Source organism: Elephas maximus, chromosome 5 (assembly GCF_024166365.1).
Source record: "Elephas maximus indicus isolate mEleMax1 chromosome 5, mEleMax1 primary haplotype, whole genome shotgun sequence".
Classification (NCBI taxonomy): Eukaryota; Metazoa; Chordata; class Mammalia; order Proboscidea; family Elephantidae; genus Elephas; species Elephas maximus.
The window spans coordinates 120,543,235-120,565,195 of record NC_064823.1 but is presented as its reverse complement, the minus strand read 5'-3'; the positions used below and the strand labels follow the sequence as shown (position 1 = coordinate 120,565,195).

At 40.6% G+C, this 21,961-nt stretch overlaps 1 protein-coding gene across 4 annotated transcripts in view; it reads left to right on the top strand.

The window, feature by feature from the left end:
- RHOH (ras homolog family member H) overlaps positions 1-21,961 on the top strand; it is a 57,277-nt gene that overhangs the window by 15,797 nt on the left and 19,519 nt on the right. The window contains exon 1 of one of the 4 annotated variants that reach the window (XM_049886983.1): positions 688-5,185. The exons of the other annotated variants lie outside the window; for them this stretch is intronic. The gene's annotated coding sequence lies outside the window, so the exon portion shown is untranslated. Of the gene's footprint in view, positions 1-687; positions 5,186-21,961 lie in introns of those variants that run through there. 4 annotated transcript variants of the gene reach the window in all.

Sequence of the window (21,961 nt, the reverse complement as noted above, 5' to 3'; positions counted from 1 at the left end):
TTGGTTCCAACTCATGGTGACCCCATGTTCAACAGAATGAAACATCACCCATTCTGTGCTATCTTCACAATTGTTGGTATGCTTGAGTCCATTGTTGGGGCCATTGTGTATTTTGAGTGCTTTCCAACCTAGGGGGCTCATCTTCCAGCGCTATATCAGACAATATTCTCTTATGATCCATAGGATTTTCATTGATTAATTTTTGGAAGTAGATTGCCAGATCTTTCTTCTAGTATATCTTGGTCTGGAAACTCTGCTGAAACCTGTCTACCATGTGTGACCCTGCTGGTATTTGAAATACCAGTGGCATAACTTCCAGGATTATAGCAACATGTAGGCTACCCAGTATGACAAACTGAGAAATGGGTGGTGGTTTCAAACCATTACCCCCCCAGTGCCATCAAGTCAATTCATTAGGAGGTGGTAATTAAGAATAAACACACAATAGAATGTGGGCGTGATATGTCCAGAAAACATCTTGGGCCTTAAGGTATGATAACATTACATTAAAGAAGGAAAGAAAGTATAATTTTTTTAATGAAATGTAGCACTTTATATAATGGCACTCTAGCAATTAAAATAGTAACAAGAGTTAGACATATGCCATAACAACAATATTTCACAAAATAAACATATCAAAGCTAAACATCACTGTAGCTGTGATTCTAAGATTATCTACTTCACATGGCCTTAGAGTAATTTTAGTACTATAATAAGATCTCGAATGGCCTTTAACATTTTGGAGTCTTCTAACTTTACACTGCAGATGATTCTTTTACTTTAAAGAATTTTTCACATTGCCCGTCATCAGGGCTTCTAGTCTCTTGGGACATGGCATGATAAATCAAAGACTTACTCAACAACCCTTCTTAATATTGGAGGCACGATGCAGGGTCTGTTGAACGTGCAGGAGACTGACACCTGAAGTCAGACCTCCCTCAACAAGCACCTCTGCTGACTGTCCTAGTCCCCAGCTGATAGGGCTTTTCATGAACTGATTTGCTTACACTTTAACGCAGTGGTTCCTAGCCAGTTTTTGGTCACAAATTCCCTTGAGAGCTTGAGGAGAACGAAAAACTCTCTCCTGGAGAAAAAGCATATATACAGGAACATGCACATTTGCCATACAGTTTTAAGGGATTTATTGCTGCTGGTAGCCATTGAGTTGGCCCTCAAGCCATGGTAATCCTACACACAACTGAAAAAAATGCTGCCTGATCCTGTGCCATCCCCATGATTGGTTGCATATCAGACTGTCGTGATCCATAGGGTTTTCACTGGCTAATTTTTCAGAAGTAGATTACTAGGTCTTTCTCCTTAGTCTGTCTTAGTCTGGAAGCTCCACTGAAGCCTGTTCAGCATCCCAGCAATGTACAAGCCTCCACTGACAGATGGATAGTGACTACACGTGAGGTGCAGTAGCTGGAACTTTGGGTATCCCTCATGGACCCTCTAAAGCCCATGCACGGACTCCCGGGGTCCACAGGCCTCAAATTAAGAACTCCTATCTAAGAGTCTGTCTGTACATCGGAGGAGGTAAACATCACTGTAGCTGTGATACTAAGATGATCTACTTCGCCTGGCTTTAGAATAATTTTAGTATTATAATAAGATTTCAAAAGGCCTTTAACGTTTCAGAGTCTTCTAACTTTATACTGCAGACCATTCTTTTACTTTAAAGAATTTTTCACATTGCCCGTCATCAGGGCCTCTAGTCTCTTGGGACCCAAAAAAAAAAAAACCAAACCCAGTGCTGTCGAGTTGATTCTGACTCATAATGACCCTATAGCGATGGCACTGAGTTTGGTTTTTTTTTTGGGGGGGTGGGGTGGGGGGCCTTAATTCTGAATTCTCATAAATGAAGCCAGGGTCAGTTCCCCTTTGGGAAAGCAGCCTTTCAAGATTTTACTTTAACGTCTTACCTGCTGTTATTTGATACCATGGGTGGTACAATAAACAAGGCAGCTTATAAATACAGATTTGAAACTCCAGAGGGTAGTGAGTGGTGTGTGGGGTCAACTGATGCCCTTCTATGAATATCAGATAGCCAGCCAGGCTGCTGTTAGCATAATGCAGTTGCTTCTGAGTGGAAGATGTAAGTTTTCTTCTCTGAAGCTGAGCGTCTGGTTGGGCCCTGATGACTTTGGGGGTAGTTCTCTTCCTATGTAGAAACCCAGTTGACCCTCTACCGTTAGTGGGTGCCCAACTTGTAATTCAGGGAACTGGCTGTTTTTGGTTGAAAGATCATGCCTTTGTTAATCCCCTGTTCACTGGGACCGTGATAGGGCCTAAGTCTTCTTCCTCCAAACCCACCTGTTTAAATTAGCCAACTCTTCTGCAAGTGATAAGATGAAATCATGTTATCATGTCATGGCCTTAGAGTTGGGGAGCCACAGGGTGGGGAGGGGAAATGCACCAATCCTCAACCCTCCAGAAAAAATGTATGTGTACCTGGGTAAATGAATTGTGAAATGAGTCAAGGTTCTCTTAGCCTGAGGATAGCGAAAGAATTGTAGATCTCTACTGGTTTCCCAGGGCTGCTCCAACAAATTACTATAAACTGGGTGGTTTAACACAATAGAAATTTATTCTCTTAAATTTATTCTGGAGCTAGAAGTCTGAAATAATAGTATTGGAGGGAGGGTCTGAGGGAGACTCTGCCCCATGCCTCTCTCCTAACTTTGGCGGTTGCCAACAATCCTTGATGATCTCTTGCTTGCAGATGCATCACTCCAATGTCTGCTTCGTCTTCATACATCATTCTCCTGTCTGTGTCTCTGTATCCAAACCTCCCTCTCCTTTCTCTTATAAAGACACCAGTCATTGAATTTAGGGCCCACCCTAATCCAGTAAGGAACCCCGTTGGCACAGTAGTTGAGAGTTCGCCCACTAACCAGAAAGTCGGCAGTTTGAATCCACGAGCCAATCCTTGGAAACTCTGTGGGGCAGTTCTACTCTGTCCTATAGGGTCACTAGGAATCAGAATCGACTTGACAGCAATGGGTTTCTAATCTAGTATGACCACATCTTAACATGACCTGTTTCCAAATAAGGTCACATTCACAGGTACTGGGGAGTTAGGAAATACCCCTGGTGGTGCAGTCATTAAATACTTGGCTGCTAACTGAAAGGTTGGCAGTTCGAACCCAGCGGTCACTCCATGAGAGAAAGATGTGGCAGTCTGACTCTGTAAAGATTTTCAGCCTTGGAAACCTTGTGGGGAAGTTCTACTCTGTTCTATAAGGTCACCATGAGTTGGAATGGACTTGACAGCAATCAGCTGGGGGGTGGGAAGGGGGATTGGACTTGAACATATCTTTTTGTGGGACCCAATTCAACCCACTACCTTATCTTTGAGGTAGAAAATCTGTAACAATATATCCAAATAATTAGTGCACCTCAACTTCTATAACCATTTTAATTATTCTACACTTATGACTAGGTTTCCTGCCAATTTCATTATGTGTTTTAATAATCCTACTGCATCATAGGATCCTCGGTTACAGGCCTCAAAACAGGAATATTCCATGAACACCAAAAGCCTGGAGCAAACTCTCTTATCCCTCTTATCTCCTGGATATGGCTTCCCCAGCTTGTCACTCCACCTAGCAACGGAGTGGCTGATGCAAGGACCTGACTAGAACCTGTCTCTTTCCTGCTGCTTTTCCTTCCTTTCAGGGCTTCCTGCACCAGGCAAAAACCCTACTTTTTCCTTTGTCTTCCCTCACTCCTGGTCTAGCTATCGCTTCTCCAGCACTGTGACGTGCACATACCACACCATGAAACTTTTCCTCCCTTTCTTGCATTTTTTTCTCAGTTGTGACAAGAATTTTTGCCTGTCTTTGTTCCAGTCGTGACCTGAAAATGATGCCTGTGATTCCTCTTTCTAAAGAGGAAAAGGAAAACCAGATATTTGAATTCAAATTTTACATGATGTAAAACTCCCAACATCAACTACAAAACCCTTAAAAAAAAAAAAAGGTTGCCATCGAATCCATTCTGACTCATAGCGACCCTATAAGAACTGACCCATACGGTTTCCAAGGAGTGGCTGGTAGATTTGAACTGCTACAGAAATTCCCTTTGATATACTGTACTTTCCTTTGGTAAACCTTGATTTTCCTCAAGCCCCAATATTTGTGGACCATAACTTGAAGTTTGCATTGATCCTCTCTCTTTCTGTGGTGGTGATGACGGAGCGTGGAGAACAGGTACAAGAGGGGAGAAGGCAGAAAAACCTTACGTATTGACTCTACCACAGTTTCCTACATCTGCGAAAATCACAGCATCACTCTATTTCTAGACACAGAATATCTGGAAATATCAGAGAAATACTTGAAATAATGCAGGCTTTTAAAAGTCTAATAATAAAACATGCTTATTGTTGCAAATGTGGCCTATGCCTTTTAACTGAAATACGTTTGCGTACATTTTATTTGTATTTATTTAATTAAGTTTATCTAAGTTTTTACGCATTAAAAATACCATCATTCCATTCCTTTCCCTCTAAGATGTGCACATCTGTAGAAAGAAGCTTAAAGTAAAGATTGCTTCCCAAGGTGCCAGAAATGCAATAAAAATGCTTAAAAGGATTATTCGAATTAACAAAGGGCAAATATGGGTATTTTTTCTGAGGCTTGTTGTTATCTTTTCTTTTTGTTTAGCCTCTGCATCTCAGGAAAAACAATTAAAATATAGATCGTGGCAATGTGTCCATTAAATTCTAGAGCTATGAAAATACATGGACAGTCTTCACATTTTGGTGGTGGTGGGGCTCTGTGTAAACCTTGGATCAAAAGTTCAAAACCCAAACCAATAGTTTTGGATTTGTCCCAGGGTGGCCCATATGACAGTCATCCAGGACAGACCTGTCACACAGATCTATGGAAGGAAAAACAGAAGTGTTTCTTACAATAGGCACTAGACTCAGGGTTTTCAGTTGAAAAACTAGATTATGCAATTTTGTACTCAAGAAAAGAAATCATCAGCGTTTTCAGCTTAAGTTCATTTTCACTTTTTTTTTCTAAACCAAAACCAGATAAGTTATGTTATCTTAAACTTTCTTCTGAGGGCTTAAATGATCACACTTTTTAAGTTTTCCTACGTTCATTCGCGCTATCTGGAGTCTAAATGTTGTGCTCCTTCTTTTATTCATTTGGGCATGACTTGTCTTGTTTCTCAGCAGGTATGTAATTCATCATTTTATCAATTATAGTATAAGTATATTTATAAATATAAATATAAAAATCCCCAATATATATAATGTTTCCTTTGTCAATTTTCAGGGTGTGTAAAAACTCTTAAGTACTACTTATTAACTAACCAATAACTGATAAAAAGTAAGATAAATAACAAAATTCAGTTGCCTTTACAGTCTTTTAGGGTTTGAGTAGAAACAATTTTTTTTTTTTTTGTAATAGAGAAACCTAAAACCACCTCAAATGCCCAACAGAAAGATATGGTTAAATAAATTATCTTTCAGCTTATTAAACATTCATTAAATATTATTTCGGAAGAATGCTTAGTTACTCATAAAAAACTCAGAATATAAAACTCTGTGTTTCTGGTTTAAAAAAGGTTTACCTCCATATTTTACACACAAATTCAAAATATGGAAGTAAATAAACCGATACTTTAAAAGTTATTCTCTAATGTGTGGTAAGACTACATATGAGTTTTTAATGTTTTTTCTTTCTTTCCTAAATCTTATGTAATGAGCATGTATTATTTTTGTAATAAAAAAGTGTTAATAAGCCTTATCAAACCTTATCAAAAGAAAGTCAATTTATGGTATGAGGTTAATAATGAAACTAGTAAAATGAATTTGATTTAATAATTATTTTGACATTTTGAAAGAAACTACATGTTTGAAAATTTTAAGTCTAAAACTAAATCTTACTTATTAAGATTTAGAAAGATTTTGAGTTTTTCGGGTCTTCTACTTTGATAGGAGACCTGGTGGCACAGTGATTAAGAGCTTGACTACTAACCAAAAGATGGGTGGTTTGAATCCACCAGCCACTCCTTGGAAACCCTGTGGGGCAGTTCTACGCTATCCTATGGGGTCGCTGTGAGTTGGAATTGACTCAATGGCAAGGTTTTTTTTATAATATCAGAATTTAAGCAAAATAGAAAATATCCCAGTGGTGAATACAGATGATATTTAAAATTTTTTAACATGTGCAAAGATTTCCAAAAGAATCTTTTGTAAGTGCATTTTCCTTACTCATCATAAATATCCAATTTAAAAATAACTGATTTATGAACATTTTAAAAGACACACCTATTAGATAAATAAAGATATATTTATTCATTCTGGTAAAAAGAATGAAAATTATCTTGTCCCTTTCGTGGCCATTTCTCTATACAGTCATACCAAATAGCTAAAAGTTTGTTAGTTTTAAAATACCAAATATTAGTTGGGATATTTTGAAATTATTTGAACAGTGGATTAGTTTAGCGAAGGAGCAAGTTTTCTTTTTAAACATGTAAGGGAAACTTCTCGTTTGATTTGTGTAATATTCCTGATTACATGTTTTGTTTTTGTGCATGCTTCTTTCTCTGGTTTTGGTGTAGCAACAACTCTTACGATGATACTAGGACAGCTATAGCCCATGAGACACTATATCAGTTAGAAATGCTTTCAGCTGCAAGGTATACAATACCTGACTAACAATAGCTTAAAAAATCAGGATTTATTTTTCTTACATAACAAGCAGTCTGGAATTCTGTGTTGCTGGCACACAGTGGCTCAATGATACTCTTTTTTTCTGCGTGGTTCTTCTGACAGTCTTTTTTCATGGTTTTGAGATGGCAGCTGCAGTTTCCAGCACTGTGCCTCCTTTGAGAGGGTTGGGGCTGGGTGGTGGTGGGAAGGAAACTGAACTGGCAGTGGCTGTTTCCCCCCCACCCCAGGAAAACAAGAATTTTCCCAGAAACCTTCCAAACAGATGTCAGTTTTGGTGTCATTGGCTAGAACTGGGTTATTTGACCACCTCAGTTGTGAGAGAGACAGGGAAACAGGAAATAGAATAGCTTAGACTGCGCATTCTTAATGGGGAGAGGGGTGAGGGATGGGAAGGTAGTGGGGTTGGTAATAGGTTAAGGCGTTGTTGTAGTGGTGGTGTTGATATCATTCCTAAGGGTGAGAATTTTTTTTTTTGGGGGGGAGGCTGAAAACATTTTACTGTTTATATATATAAGGCACAGATATATATATACAGTACATAAACAGGTATATAGTCTATGCATGGTATTAAAATTTCATGGGTGGGGCGATTATGAAAATAGTGTCTAAAATGCTCTGGGTTTGTGGGGGGTGATAATGAAATAAAGGTTGAGAAACACTGGCCTAGACTAAGCATCATCTATTGCCTGAGGCTTTGCACATTGTTTTATAAACGAAACTGGTTTCTATTCCCAAAGATGAAGAAGGCACGGGTATTGAGTAGAAAACTAACAACACCTGCCACATATAATGTCATAAACTAAATTAAGGAACAGCTTATACTATCTTGTAATAGTTGGTCTTCTCCCACTGGAGAGTGAACTTCTTAAGAGTAGGAATGAGTCTTATTCATCTTTGCGTATTAGTTTGCTAGGCCCTCAATAAGCACTTAGCTGCTAACCGAAAGGTCGGCATTTCAACCCACCAGCTGCTCTGTGGGAGAAAAGACCTGGTGATCTGCTCACATAAAGATTACAGCCTAGGAAACCCTATGGGGCAGTTCTACTTTGTCATATAGGGTCCCTATGAGATGGAATGGACTAGATGGCACACAACAAGAATGAATGGTATAAACATTTTACATTTTACCTAAATATGTTTTACTGTTGGATCAACCTTCCCCAGACACCAATTTTAACATATATTCCTACACAAAAGCCTTCAATCTCTTCCAACCAAGGAACCCTGGTGATGCAAGGGTTAAGCACTCGTCTGCTAATTGAAAGGTTGGCAGTTGGAACCCAACAGCAGCTCCACAGACAAAAGACCTGGTGATCTGATTCAGTAAAGATTACAGCCTAGGAAACCGCATGGGGCAGTTCTACTCTACCATATAAGGTCATTATGAGTCAGAATCTACTTGATGGCACATAACAACAATAGCTTCCAATTTTTTACAGGCACAAGGTCCATCTTCTCATTCTCATTTCCTACCACTTCTCCAACTCTCCTCTGAGGTCCAGGTGCGCTGAACTATTGGTGCCTAAACACCTCTTGCTCCCAGGCTTCTGTCCCTTTGCACCTGCAGTTTCCCCTCGGCACCCTGCCAAACTCCTTCCCCCTTGCAACTGTCTTCAGACATCACTTCCTCTATGAGGCCTTGGGCAGTAATGCTGACCTGGAATGCCCTTTCCTCCTTCTTCCACCTTTTCAAATCCTTCCCTGCACAGAGTAGCTAGGTCCCACTTGCTCCACAAGTTCTTCCCAGCCCATGCACATTTCCATCCTCCTTAAATCCTATTGTGTTTCTGGCCTGTTTAATTCTTTTATGTATCTAGTTAAGAAATTATTTGGCTTCCCAATTATGGAACAAAATGGTATTCAGTAAATTTCAGATTGGGCCATTGTGATCCATAGGGGTTTCAGTGACTGATGTTTTGGAAGTAGATCACCAGGACTTTCTTCCTAGTCCATCTTAGTCTGGAAATCTGTTCAGCATCATAGCAACACACAAGTCTCCACTGAGAGATATGTGGCTGCATCTGAGGTACATCAGCCAGGAGTCAAACCCAAGTCTCCCCCATGGAAATGGAGAATTCCATCACTAAACCACCGTTGCCCTGAATGAAGTAATTAGGTGTACCTAATGTCTTTAATTGTTGCTGGTCTGATTCAAACATCCACAGCAGGATAAATTCCAGGAGGGTAAGGAATTACTCACAATTCTTATATGCAGTGTTGTGCATTAAAAAGACAAAAAACAAACAAAAAAACTGCCGTCAAGTCAATTCCGACTCATGGTGACCCTACAGGACAGAGTAGAACTGCCCAGTAGGGTTTTCAAGGAGCACCTGGTGGATTCGAACTAACGACATTTTGGTTAGCAGTTGTAGCTCTTAACCACTGTGCCACCAGGGTTTCCAAATGGCCAAGAAGTAGTTGGAAATTCTGTTTAATTTGTAGTTCTAATGCCCACTGTACAGGCATACCTCAGATACGTTGCAGGTTTGGATCCATCAGAGGAATCACTATCTATGGCGGCTATAGCCTTATAAAGTAAGCTTCTTCAATAATAAGACTTGAAAGTTGACATTACTCCTTGATCCATGGGCTGCAGAATGGATGTTGCATTGGCAGGTACGAAAACAACATTAACCTCATTGTACATCTCCATCAGAGCTCTTGTGTGACCAGATACATTGTCAATGAGCAGTAATATTTTGAAAGGAACCTTTTTATCTGAGCAGTAGTTCTCAATGGTGGGCTTCAAATATTCAGTAAACCATGTTGTAAACAGATGTGCTGTCATCTAGGCTTTGTTGTTCCATTTATAGAGCACAGGCCGAGTAGATTTAGCATAATTCCTAAGGGCCCTAGGATTTTCAGAATGGTAAATGGGCATTGGCTTCAACTTACAGTGACCAGCTGCGTTAGCCCCTAATAAGAGAGTCAGCCTGTCCTTTGAAGCTTTGAAGCCAGGCATTGACTTATCCCTAGCTATGAAAATTCCAGATGGCGTCTTCTTCCAATACAAGCCTGCTTCATCTACATTGAAAATCTGTTGTTCAGTGTGGCCCCCTTCATCAGTTATCTTAGCTAGATCTTCTGGATGACTTGCTGCAGCTTCTACATCAACACTAGCTGCTTCACCTTGCACTTTCTTATTAAGGAGAAGGCTTCTTTCCTCAAACCTCACGAACCAACCTCTGCTAGCTTCCAACTTTTCTTCTGAAGCTTCCTTACCTCTCTCAGCCTTCACAGAATTGAAGAGAGTCAGGGCCTTTTTCTGGATTATGTTTTGGTTTAAGGGAATGTTATGGCTTGATCTTCAGGTTTGATCTTCTATCCAGACCACTAAAGTTTTCTCCGTATCAGCAATGAGCCTGTTTTGCTTTTTTATCATTCGTCTGTTCACTGGAGTAACCCTTTTAATTTGCTTCAAGAACTTTTCTTCTGCATTCACAACTTGGCTATTCGGCGCAAGAGGCCTGCCTTGGCTTCCAACATGTCTTCCTCACTACGCTTAATCATCTCTACCTTTTGATTTAAAGTGAGAGATGTGTGGCTCTTCCTTCCACTTGAACACTTAGAGGCCATTGTAGGGTTATTCAGTGGCGTAATTCCAATATTATCGCGTCTTAGGCAATAGGGAGGCTTGAGGAGAAGAAGAGAGTTGGGGGGACGAACAGCTGCTCCATGGAGCAGCTAGAATACACACAATGTTTATTGATTAAGTTTGCCGTCTTATATGTGCACGATTCATGGCACCTGAAAACAGTTACAATAGTAACATCAAAGGTCACTGACCACGGATCACTATAACAGATGTAATAATAGTGAAAAAGTTTGAAATATTTACCAAGATGTAACACAGAGACACGTAGCAAGCACATGCTTTTGGAAAAATGGCGCTGATAGACTTGCTCAACTCAGGGTTGCCACAAACCTTCAATTTGTAAAAAACCCAGTATCTGTGAAGTGCAATCAAATGAGGTATGCCTGTATTTGTGTTTTAATACAGATATGCCCAACATCTTGGGGATTCACTCTCAAGAGAAAAATCTAAAGACTTGACCTAAGAACTAAATACCGTCCACTAGCTTCCTTCTGCTCTCTAGTTCCTGATCCTCAATGCATGAGAGGACTGGAGGCACTGAAGTGCCATGTGAAGTACAGGACTTGATAGTTAGACAGACCTAGATTTGAGTCAGCCCTGGTTCTGCTACACTTAGCTGTGAACCTGGGACAAGTTATTTAATTTCTCTGCACTTCAGTCTCATCATCTGAAAAGTGGGGGTAGTATTATCTACCATGTGGGGTTGTTGTGAGGATAAAATGGGGTCACTTGTGAAAGTCTCTGGCACCTTGCAGGCACTCAGTAAATGATGGCATGGCTTATCAGCCTCGTATTTTGGGGGCAAAATTCCTTTTGTTTTACTTAGTTTGCCTCACACGTTCTCTTGAAGAGAGGAAGTCACTTAGGTAAACTTGTTTAGAAAGTATTTCTATCTGGGGTGCTGGAATAAGAGGAATACCTGATCTTCATAGCATTTGGAGGGGGAATGAAACCCTCTTGTTTTATGGATGATGAAACTAACGCCCAGAGAGGTTGAGTAACTTGCTGCTAAGAGATTGGGAGCTGCTTCCTTTGCCATTTCCCTATGGGTAGTGTTCCCCTAAGCTGGACGGCTTGATTATCCCAAGTCAAGAAGAGTGCTGTGGGGGATGTTATCAGATGCCTCTGAGCCACAGTCCTTCTTAAAAAATGAGGGGCCTAGAACACTCAGTTCTATGCAAGAGTAGCAGTGGTGACTTATAGCTGAGAAGACACTGACATTCAGCAAGGGGAAGATCATTGGTAGAGAAAGGGAAGCCCTCTATGTCATTATGTGCACAGTGGTGCAAAAAAGGAGGAGATATGGTTTAACCCAAAGATAGTCGACTTTATGGTAGGGAAGTTTCCTGGGACCCTGTTATGGAAAAATGGCAAGTGTAGGTTTCACTGCTCTGGTTCCTGCTGTTATTTCTCTATCTCTGTCTCTATCTCAACTCTATCTGTCTCTACATCCATCATCTTAGACCAGGTTAGTAGTTTCATGGGAAATGGAACCCTGAAGAGGCCACTGAAAGGTTATCAAATTTAGTCTTACTAGGTAAGATTTATTAATATGAAACTAAACAAAATCACAATAAACCAAAACCAAACCCAGTGCCATCAAATTGATTCTGACTCATAGCGACCCTATAGGACAGGGTAGAACTGCCCCACAGAGTTTCCAAGGAGCACTTGGCTGATTTGAACTGCTGATGTAGCAGCTATAGCACTTAACCACTACACCACCAGGGTTTCCGCAGAATCACAAAGTTATCTAAAATAAATAAACCTGTGTTGATTTGCAAGTTTCTGGGTCTGGTTGAGAGAAGCAATAACAGTAACAGACGTGAAGGAATAGTTACCAAAGAGTCCCTCTGTTGAGAGAGGCGGTGGAGGAAAATTCCAGTTGGTGCTTGGGGAGAACAAGTGTTTTCAGCTATACCCAGAAAAAAACCCAGTGCCATTGAGTCGATTCCGACTCATAGTGACACTATAGGACAGAGTAGAACTGCCCCATAGAGTTTCCAAGGAGTGCCTGGTGGATTCGAACTGTCGAGCCTTTGGCTAGCAGCTGTAGCACTTAACCACTATGCCACCAGGGTTTCCAATAAGGTTTTCAACCAACACGTGGTGGATTTGAACTGCTGACCTTTTGGTTAGCAGCCATAGCTCTTAACCACTACATCACCAAGGTTTCAGCTATATAATTCTAAAACAACTGCCCCTATACAGCTGTACCTTACCCTCTTCTAGTTCATTTGGTTTAAAAGTTTATTTGCACAAGCTTTGTATATTGTAGGGGTACTGTGAAGATTTCCTCCTTGTAATGCAAGTTCTTTAGTTTCTACAATCTCCTCTTTGGAGATTTGGTCAGCGGCCTGTGGTATGGGTGGCACTTTTAGAATGGTGAAGAGGAAGGAAGCTTTGTTATGGATGTCTGCATGGTATATGTGAGTGTGCACCAGATAACATACATAATGTACAAGTGAAGAGTTGGTTAGAGGTGGGTAGAATGGTGGTGGGGTGATTAGCTTCTGGTGCATTTCAGCTTCTTTTAAGATTATGGGATTAAAAAAAGGGTTAGCTAATGCTGGTGCCCAGGGTGGTCTCTTTTGGAGTTTTCCTATTGTCTCCTTGAATGTAATTTGAGGAGGGCTTTTGAATTACTAAGGCAAGACTGGGGAAGCCTAATACATGAAGATGACATTTCCTGAGAGCCAGATTTAAGTTGAGGATTAAGGTCTAAATCAGCATGTAATGGATCTAAGTATTCACTGTCAAGAGCTGAAATCGTTCCCTAAATGGAATTGTAGTCTGATTGAAGAAAGTAATTTATATGTGTGAACGTATTATATTATGTAAGAACTAATTATATAATATAGAATATAAATATATATCATTTATATTATTATGATATATTATTATATAATAACTAATAATATAATATGTAAAATTATATATGCAGTCATGTGCCATATAATTGCATAATAGCAGTTAGGAAAACATTCGATCACATATACGTCTGTGGTCCCCTAAGGTCTTTTTTTTTTTCCTAATGGAAATATAGCTTTCCTTTTGTTTATTATTTCCTCCTAATGGTTTTTAGGAGCCTCTGTGCACAGTGGTTAAGAGCTTGGCTGATACTCAAAAAGGCTCACCAGCTACTCTTTGGAAACCCTATGGGCAGTTCTACTCTGTCTTGTAGGGCCCCTATGAGTCAGAATTGCCTCCATGGCAACGGGTTTGGGGTTTTTTTTTTTTTGGTAATGGTTTTAAAGACCCCAAACCCTCAGAGTGAAAGAGTAGCAGTGCTCCAGCGCGCATCCCAATACTCCAGCGCTTCCTCCTCTGCCTCCTCCTCTTCCTTCCATTCCTCCTGGGTTCATTCACCTGCCCAGCAGCCTTGCGGCTTGGCAGTGCCTGCCGAGGCTCCTCCACTTCTGCCATGGGTGCTGAGGATGTGCTGGCTAGCTCAGGGCACTTGCAGGCTGCTGGCTCCGTGGCAGCAGCTCCACATGATTAGGAAGCAGCTGCACCCAGGGTGGCAGCTGCCAGGGCCATCACCACCAGCCTAGCTCCTGACACCTGCACATCTGCTCCCCACCTGGTCCCTGCTGCCACCTCTCTGCGCCCCCGCATGCAGCCTCTACTGTGCCTAGCTGTGTGAAAAGTCCCCATCTGGCTGCCTAAGTAGCGTTTGCCTGGCCACCAGCTGCACACCAGTAAGGCTGGCCTCTTGTATCCAGTGGATACAGCTCTTGAGCTTTGTCTGATGAGCTCCCATAAGATTTTAATAGGCTTTAGGGGGGTTTGTTGGTAACTATGGTTTTTTTTTTTCTTTTTATGGGTTGTATGGGGACTGCCCGTATGTAGTGTGTTCCCACAACGTGCAACTTGTATAACATCCTATTTCACAGGACGTATCATGGATGTTAAGCGACCTTGACTATAAATTATAAAACAAGAAGTTAATCAGAAAGCAAGGTTTATTTTTCATGAAAGCATAGACAACAAGAGAGAATGAGACTCATTCTTTGGCACCTCCCATCCATGCATTGTCAAGAATCTTGGCTAATGGACTTTCTGTATTTCGATCACATTGACAAGACCATCCTTATCAGGAAAAAGGATGCTTTAGGTTCAAGTATGTCCTTAGATCATTCAACTAAGTCCTGTCACTCTGAATCCCTGCTGACCAGCACCAGTTTTCATTATAGTTTGCTTTCCGATAGCTCTCCCTATGGAGAAAGAATATACAGATCGTGTTGATGGTTTCAGTGTTCTAGCCTTTATGATAACTGCATATCTCATTGTCAACAAGTGAATCGGTATGTAAACAAATCTCATGAGTTTGGTTAAAGTGAGTTTCCACCTGGAAAGTCAGATATTTTCTTGGTAATTGTCAGAATCAGATTTTGAGGCTGTGAGGTAAGGCCAAAAGCCATAGAAAAGTCATTAAGTTGACGAAAACTGCCTGATAAGGCTGCCCATTTTCTTTCAACCTGGAACAAATATATTCATGAAGTTTAGTCTTCATCAGACATCAAGAGTGCTGGGGGCAGGGGGGCGGAGAACAAGCTGGTGGCAGGGGAGATAGGAAGGCAGTTAATTTTGAACACCACAACAATTTCCCTTCCATATTTGTCAGTCTTGCTTTGGATAGTAATGCATGCCTTAAGGGAATAAAAATGGTGTCTTTGATGGCACGTTGCCCTCTATCCTTGAAAAATTATTTGTATGAATTTGAGGAGCCCCGCTGGTGCAATGGAGCCCTGGTAGCCCAGTAGTTAAGTGTTAGGCTGCTAATCAAAATGTTGGCAGTTGGGATTTATAAGCTGCTCCTTGGAAACCCTACGGGGCAGTTCTACTCTGTCCTATAGGGTCACTATGAGTTGCAATCAACTCGACAGCAACAGGTTTGGTTGGTTGGTGGTGCAATGGTTAAGTGCTTGGCTGTAAACTGAATGGCTGACAGTGACTTTGCTGATGTGGGGGTGGTGTGCGGGGGATGCTGGCAATCTGCTTTTGTAAAAATTAAACTAAAAAATCAATCCGTTGCCATTAAGTCAATCCCGACTCACAGAGATCCTACAGATTACGGCCTAGAAAACTCTATGAGGCAGTTCTACTCTGTCAGTATGAGTTGAAAATTGACTTGAAGACACCTAACAACCACAACCAAGGCTTACGATGAAGATGCTTTTCTTTGGAGAGAATTTGAAAACTTCTGCCATGTGCCTGGGTTTGCCAGGTGCCAAATACATTGGGCTGCAAATCCCTGGGAAGGTCTCTGGGTACGATCTTTCAAGGACAGATTTTCTGGTCTCTTTCTTCCTTACCTCCCGTCCTCCTTCCCTTCATTTCCCCTTCTGTCTAAACAAGGCCTAGGTAATTCCCCCTCCAGTTCCTTGGGAATAGAATAGATGGTGGGTTTATCTCTGATTCACCTGTATCCTGATGGTATGCCCTTTGATGTCCCAGCTAATACACGTGTGTGAGATCCATTAGTTTATCCACCCTGGGGAGGAGGGGACTGGGCTTTGACTTCTGCCATTCTTGCCCCATGAGACTGTCAGGACTGCAGATCATTTTTCATTTTTTCAGCTCTGTTCTCCAGGTAACACGTGCTTCAGGACTAAAGCTTCTGCTTACCGCACCAGGTTCTCCTTTTCTCTTAGGTTTAGCCTGGTAGTTTGTTATATTTTCAGCTCTTTGATACTTCTAAAAAGATGATTTTTATATTTTAAAGAGTATTTTTAGTTATTTTTTTTTTTCCAAGAGGGAATTGAGGCAAAAAACACAGCTCTACATTATCGAAAGCCTGATCATTAAAATGTTTTCTTTATCCTTGCTAATCAGAAGCTGACCGGCTGCTAACCAAAAGGTCGCGGTTTGAATCCACCAGCCACTCCTTGGAAACCCTATGGGGGCAGTTCTACTCTGTCCTATAGGGTTGCTATGAATTGGAATTAACTTGACCACAATGAGTTTGTTTTTTTGAGTCAGAAGTTGTTTACTTTTAGTCTCTATTAAGAAAACTTTAAAAATTTATTTTTTTAAAACCTGCAGAGCCCTGGTGGTACAGTGCTTAAGAGCTCAGCTGCTAAACAAAATGTCAGCAGTTCGAATCCAATAGCCACTCTTTGGAAACCCTAGGGGGCAGTTTTACTGTGTCCTGTAGGGTCACTATGAGTTGATAGACTTGATGGCAATGGGTTTGGTTTGGTTTGGTTTTTGCGTTTTCTTTAAACCTGATTTGGATGATTAGAAGCGTGAATTTAGTTAGAGTAATATTTTGTTAACCAAATAACAGGCTAGTGTACCGGTATCAAAATAGCACTCGGATCACATTGTTTCAGTATTTCTTGCAAATTTAAAGTGAAAACTTGTATGAGATATATTTATGGAACTTATGCTTTATGAAATGGATCAGTCCAAGTTTCTTCAACAAAATTTTTATTTTGTCTAAGTATGGATGATATTAAATCTTCAATGGAAATAAAGTATGAAAGTGCCATATTTGACTAAACAAAGATTAAAAGGAGCCTTAACATTTTTGGAAAGCAGGTCCTTATGAGATAATGATTCATTACCGCCCTGTTAATTGGTATCAGCAGGAAAGAGCAAAAGATGATTATAATCTCTTTGTGTTTCTGCTCCATCAACAAAACCAAGTTGGCCTGCCCCAGAAACTGTCTACTCAACTGCAAGTTAGCTGAATTATTTTGGGGAGAGGCCAAAGAATAAAATAAAAGAGAAAAAACAAAGCAAAAAAGAAAGAAAGAAATATAAGATCTTCTCACATTAGATATGAGTCTTTAGGCAAGAGGTTTATTTCTTTGAGTGTCAGTTTTCTAAGTGAAAATTTTGAGGATTAGACTGGATATGTGTTCCCCAAGCATGTTATGCAAACCAATGATAATAAGCAAGATCATTTTAGGGCAGGCATTTAAAAAGGTTTTTTATAATAATTATGTGTTTATTTTAATGTTTTCAAAAATATATATAATTACCAAGCAAATCTATGATTTCATGAATTTTATTGCTTAGGGCAAGGGCAAGGGCAGGTACAAAATGTGAGTTTATTTAGTGATGATTTTTTTAAAAACCAAGTAAATAATAGTTTGGCTACTTATAGGTATGGCAAAAATGACAAGTAAGGCAAACGGGTGACTAAAATTTGGGGTTGGATGAGATGACCTTTTAGATTTCAATCAACTTGATCATTCTGGGAATCAATGACAAAAGGGAAGTTTCAATAAATTCTGAAAGTGAGATCCATGCCCGTTACCTAGAAACCTCTTTTCCTAGGAGTTTAGTTGCCCCAGGAATTTTTCTAGCATGCTAAGCAGGATGGTCTGGCCACAATCCAAATCACTGGAATATTCTATGCTTAGAAAAAGATTTTTTTTTTGTTAGTTTAAACTTGAGTAGTATCTGAAAGAGCCCTGTTGTGAGGAGTTACAGACTGAGAATGAGAAGGGTCCTTATGGACCCAGTGGTTCTATCTGCTCATTTGACAGATGAGGTGACTGTGGTGGGTGAGAGAGGACCTTGAACTTCTTGAAGGTCATTTCCTTAGTCAGAGTCTCAGGACCCAGGCCTCCTGTGCTACTTTTCTTGGAAGTACTGTCCAGTGATACTAACAAGTGGTGCTCTTGCCCAGGGAGGAACTTCATGATGCATTTATATTTTTTTTTACCAAAGGATCTTGAGATTTTGTTTTTATAACTTTTTTGTTACAAAAGTAACATGTATGTTATGAAGGAAATTAGGAAAACATAAACACATAAGAAGAAAAAGCAATCATGTCAGTGAGAGCATTGTTAACATCTTAGTGTATTTCCTTACATCCTTTCTCTTTCTCTATTTTTTTAATTAAAAAATAAGGATCCTATTGTTTTGAGCTTGCTTTTTTTTCATGCAAGAATGTTGCCATACACTTTTCTCCACATAATTAAATGTTTTTCTATATTGGCAAGGAGTTGAATGACAAAAGAGATGGTCTCCCTTTCGCCCATGTGGAATGTTACCCTGTGAGGCACGTTGTCTTGCATTTAAAAAGTGGATGCAAATGAAGGCAAAAACAAACAAAAATGAAAAAATAGCACCAGTCAATTGCACAGTCAAGGACTGTGTTTTCTGAAAAACTCTGCTGTGAGAACAGATTTAGGATTATGCTTCTTGGTTTCACACACATTGATGATAGCTGTGTAGAGGCGTAAGCATTGGCATAATAGATGAATGTCAAACTCTAGTTAGGAAAAAAAGTTAGGAGCTATGGATAATCTAATGAGAGCTGCAATTCACTCTGCCAAGGGCAGATTGTTATCGAGAGCACCTCTCCATGATAGGGACTATACTAGTTGCTTCCTACAGGCATCTGGCCAACAATTTTTGGTTGTTTTAAGGCAATGGAACACTTGGCCTAGAACTTGCATCTTTGGTATGGTTTCTAACGATAAATGAGTGAAGTGGCCAATGGTAGCCTTTTTGTCCAAGAAAGCCACAAAGGTGTCTTAGAGAACTGAGGGATTTCATGGAGCCCAAACAATACTCACCTTTGGGTCTCTTGGCCTATTTGAACAACTACTACTCTGCTGTTGAGGGTCTTCAAATGGATGGTAATTTCTCCAAATAGTCTCTGAGAGCTCTCTAGGTTCTCACTAGTTGCAAGTTCCTTTTGTCACAAATTAGGCCTGAGAACTCTAAACTGCATTGAGATATATTCCCAGGGAAAGGTGTTCAGGTTCTGTTTCTATCTTTTGTAAATCAAAGATGGTTCCTACCAAATGGAGCCTTGAAGTTAGACATACAAGAGGGCCTCTTGTGCTTAGTTTGGAGAAATCATCCATGCTGAGGGGTTCTTGGGACTCCTGCCTTGGAGTCAAAGTTGGGGATGGAGAAGGAAGGACAGGAAAGAGAAGGCAAGGCAAGACACGAGAAAAAGCCTGGGAGTCCAGAAGGCCATTTGTGGCAGATACTTGGGGATGTCTGCTCCTTCACCCTTTTCTCTGTTACAGCCTGCTCTCAAGACAGCACATATGATATCCTGCCTTACTCTGGAGGCTCTGCTGAAATCTATTTGGCATCACAGCAATATACAAGCATCCACTGACAGATGGGTGATAGTTGCACATAAGGTGCATTGGCTGGGAATCAAACCTGGGTCTCCTATGTGGAGGGTGAGACTTCTACTACTGAATCACCAATGCTTTCAGAGAAACACAGAATATCAGCAGTGAAGGGACCCTCAGAGCCCATCTAATTCAATCTCTAATTTTACAGATGAGAACACTGAGGTTCAGAGAGGTTCATTAGCTTGAGCAAGATTGCACAGTTAGTGGTAGAGCCAGGATTTGAACCTGACTCTCAGCCTGGGGCTCTAGTCACTACAAGCTGCCTCTAGTGACAATACTGTGTGAAAAAATCTGGATTACTGTGCTGACTCTGCTAGGGGTATTTACATTTAAGATTTACCCATAACCAAGGGGGGATTTTTTAGTCCTCTATTACATCAGGCAACTCAAAATCTACCGATAAGGAAAAAAACTCCACCACATATTGTTAAGTGAAAAAGGCGTCCCAGGGATTATAGTGTGGTATGCTACAATTTTTGTATAAAAAAAAAGGATATGCGTGTGTGTATATGAATGATCTTTATACACATACATGTATACATATATGCATGTGAGTATATGTAATAATGTAATAGCTTTGGAAAAAATGCATGGGAATCGTCATTGCTTCAGAGAAGGTGACCTTCAGCCCCTGAGGGCCACCCTGAAGGAAGGCATGTTTTCTACTTTTTTACTCTTTGAAGTTTACTATATAAAAAAAGGCATGTACTAACTATTAAAAAAACTAAACATAAAGATACTTGAAGGTGATATGTGAACTCAAATAAGGGAGAAAAATAATACTCATTGAGGGTTTCTGGGAGGCCTCGTGAACAAGGTGGCATTTGAGCTGAGCTCTGGGGTGGGTAGTAGTTTACCAGGAAGAGTCGGACAGGGAAGTTTCAGAACAGCTTGTACACTTATTTCTGTACAAATGGGTGCTTTCAGGAGGTGAGAACAGCACAATTGAGGGTATTGAAGCAGGAATAGCAGGGAGAGCTTTGGGGAGCTAGGTAGTCTGGACAGTTCGCAGCAACAATTAGGTAAAGGAAGGACAAGGAAAAAGAGAAAAAGGAAACAGAGGAGTCCCTGGGTGGTGCAAATGGTTAAGGCGCTCAGCCGCTAACTGAAAGTTTGGAGGTTCGAGTCCACCCATAGTTGCCCGGAAGAAAGACATGGTGATCTACTTCCTTAAACTCAGCGAATGAAAGCCCTGTGGGGCATAGCTTTACCCTGACACACAGGGGGTTGCCACGCATTCGAGTTGACTTGATGGCAAATTTTTTTTTTTTTTAATCAGAGAGAAGGCTGAACGGAGGGTACATTCCACCTTAAGTTGCCATAAAGGGCTCTTTTTCAATTGGCTCAGGTGTCCCTTCCCAGGGTCACCTCCCACCTCTGCTTCAGCCGGAGGACCAGCTCTCTGCTCCTCAGATGCACAGCCCTGTCTTCCCACACGCGCACCTCAGCACCAGCTGCATTTTCTGCCCGAATGCCGTCTGCCAATTCCATTTTCTTGCCCTCCGTGGAGACCCAGTTTAAATGTCACTCCTCTCCGCCCCCACCACCCTGGCAGATTTAAGCCCTCTGTCTTCAGTGTTCTCTTGGCATTTTGCATTTGCCTTCATTGCAGCACTTGTCCATTTACATTTTAATCTTTTGTGGGATGAAACCGGGAGTGAGATCATTTGTATGCAGAATGTTGCTTTTCTTCTCTCTAATTTAAAATCTCACTCTCTGAGGTCCCAGCTAGATGGGGCCTTATTATGATGAAGTACAGCCACAGTCATGCTCTCTTTGCCCGGCCATCGAATTACCTCTCCCCATGAAGTCACTTCTCCTATAATTAAAAGTCAGAAAACGAAAAAAAAAAAAGAGAGTCAGGGACATTATCAATTAAGTAAAAAAAAAAAAAAATTAAGCCTCGAGTCCCAGTCTAAACTATATTAACATTTTCTTTGTTATTTTCTGTCCCCATTAGGCTCTTTACCAGTAGACCTAATTTAAAGCCAATTAGAGGTAGCTATTTTTTTTATCCTGCCATTTTTTCAGACCTCTGTGAATTTGGAACTTAATGTTAATAGAATATTATATATGCATAAGTAGTCAATCAAACAATTAAATAAGGATTTTGCTCTGGAGTATCCTGGTACTTTCAGGGTCATTATGAACTTGTGTCTCTCAATTTCTGTAAGTCCTTGTTCAGAGCAAAGCATTTAGAGGAATATTGAATCCTATCGCTATGTATTACATCTGCAATGTAATATATATATAACATATATATATTATATACATAGTGTTGTTATTAGGTGCCATTGAGCTGGTTCCAACTCGTAGTGACCCTGTGTACAACAGAATGAAACTCTGCCCAGGTGTGCACCATCCTCACAGTCGTTGCTATGCTTGAGTCCATTGTTGCAGCCACTGTGTCAATCCATCTTGTGGAGGGTCTTCCTTTTTTTTTGTTGACCCTCTACCAAGCATGATGACCTTCTCCAGGGACGGGTCCCTCTTGATAGCATGTCCAATGTATGTGAGATGTAGTCTCATCATCCTTGCCTTTAAAGAGCATTCTGGTTG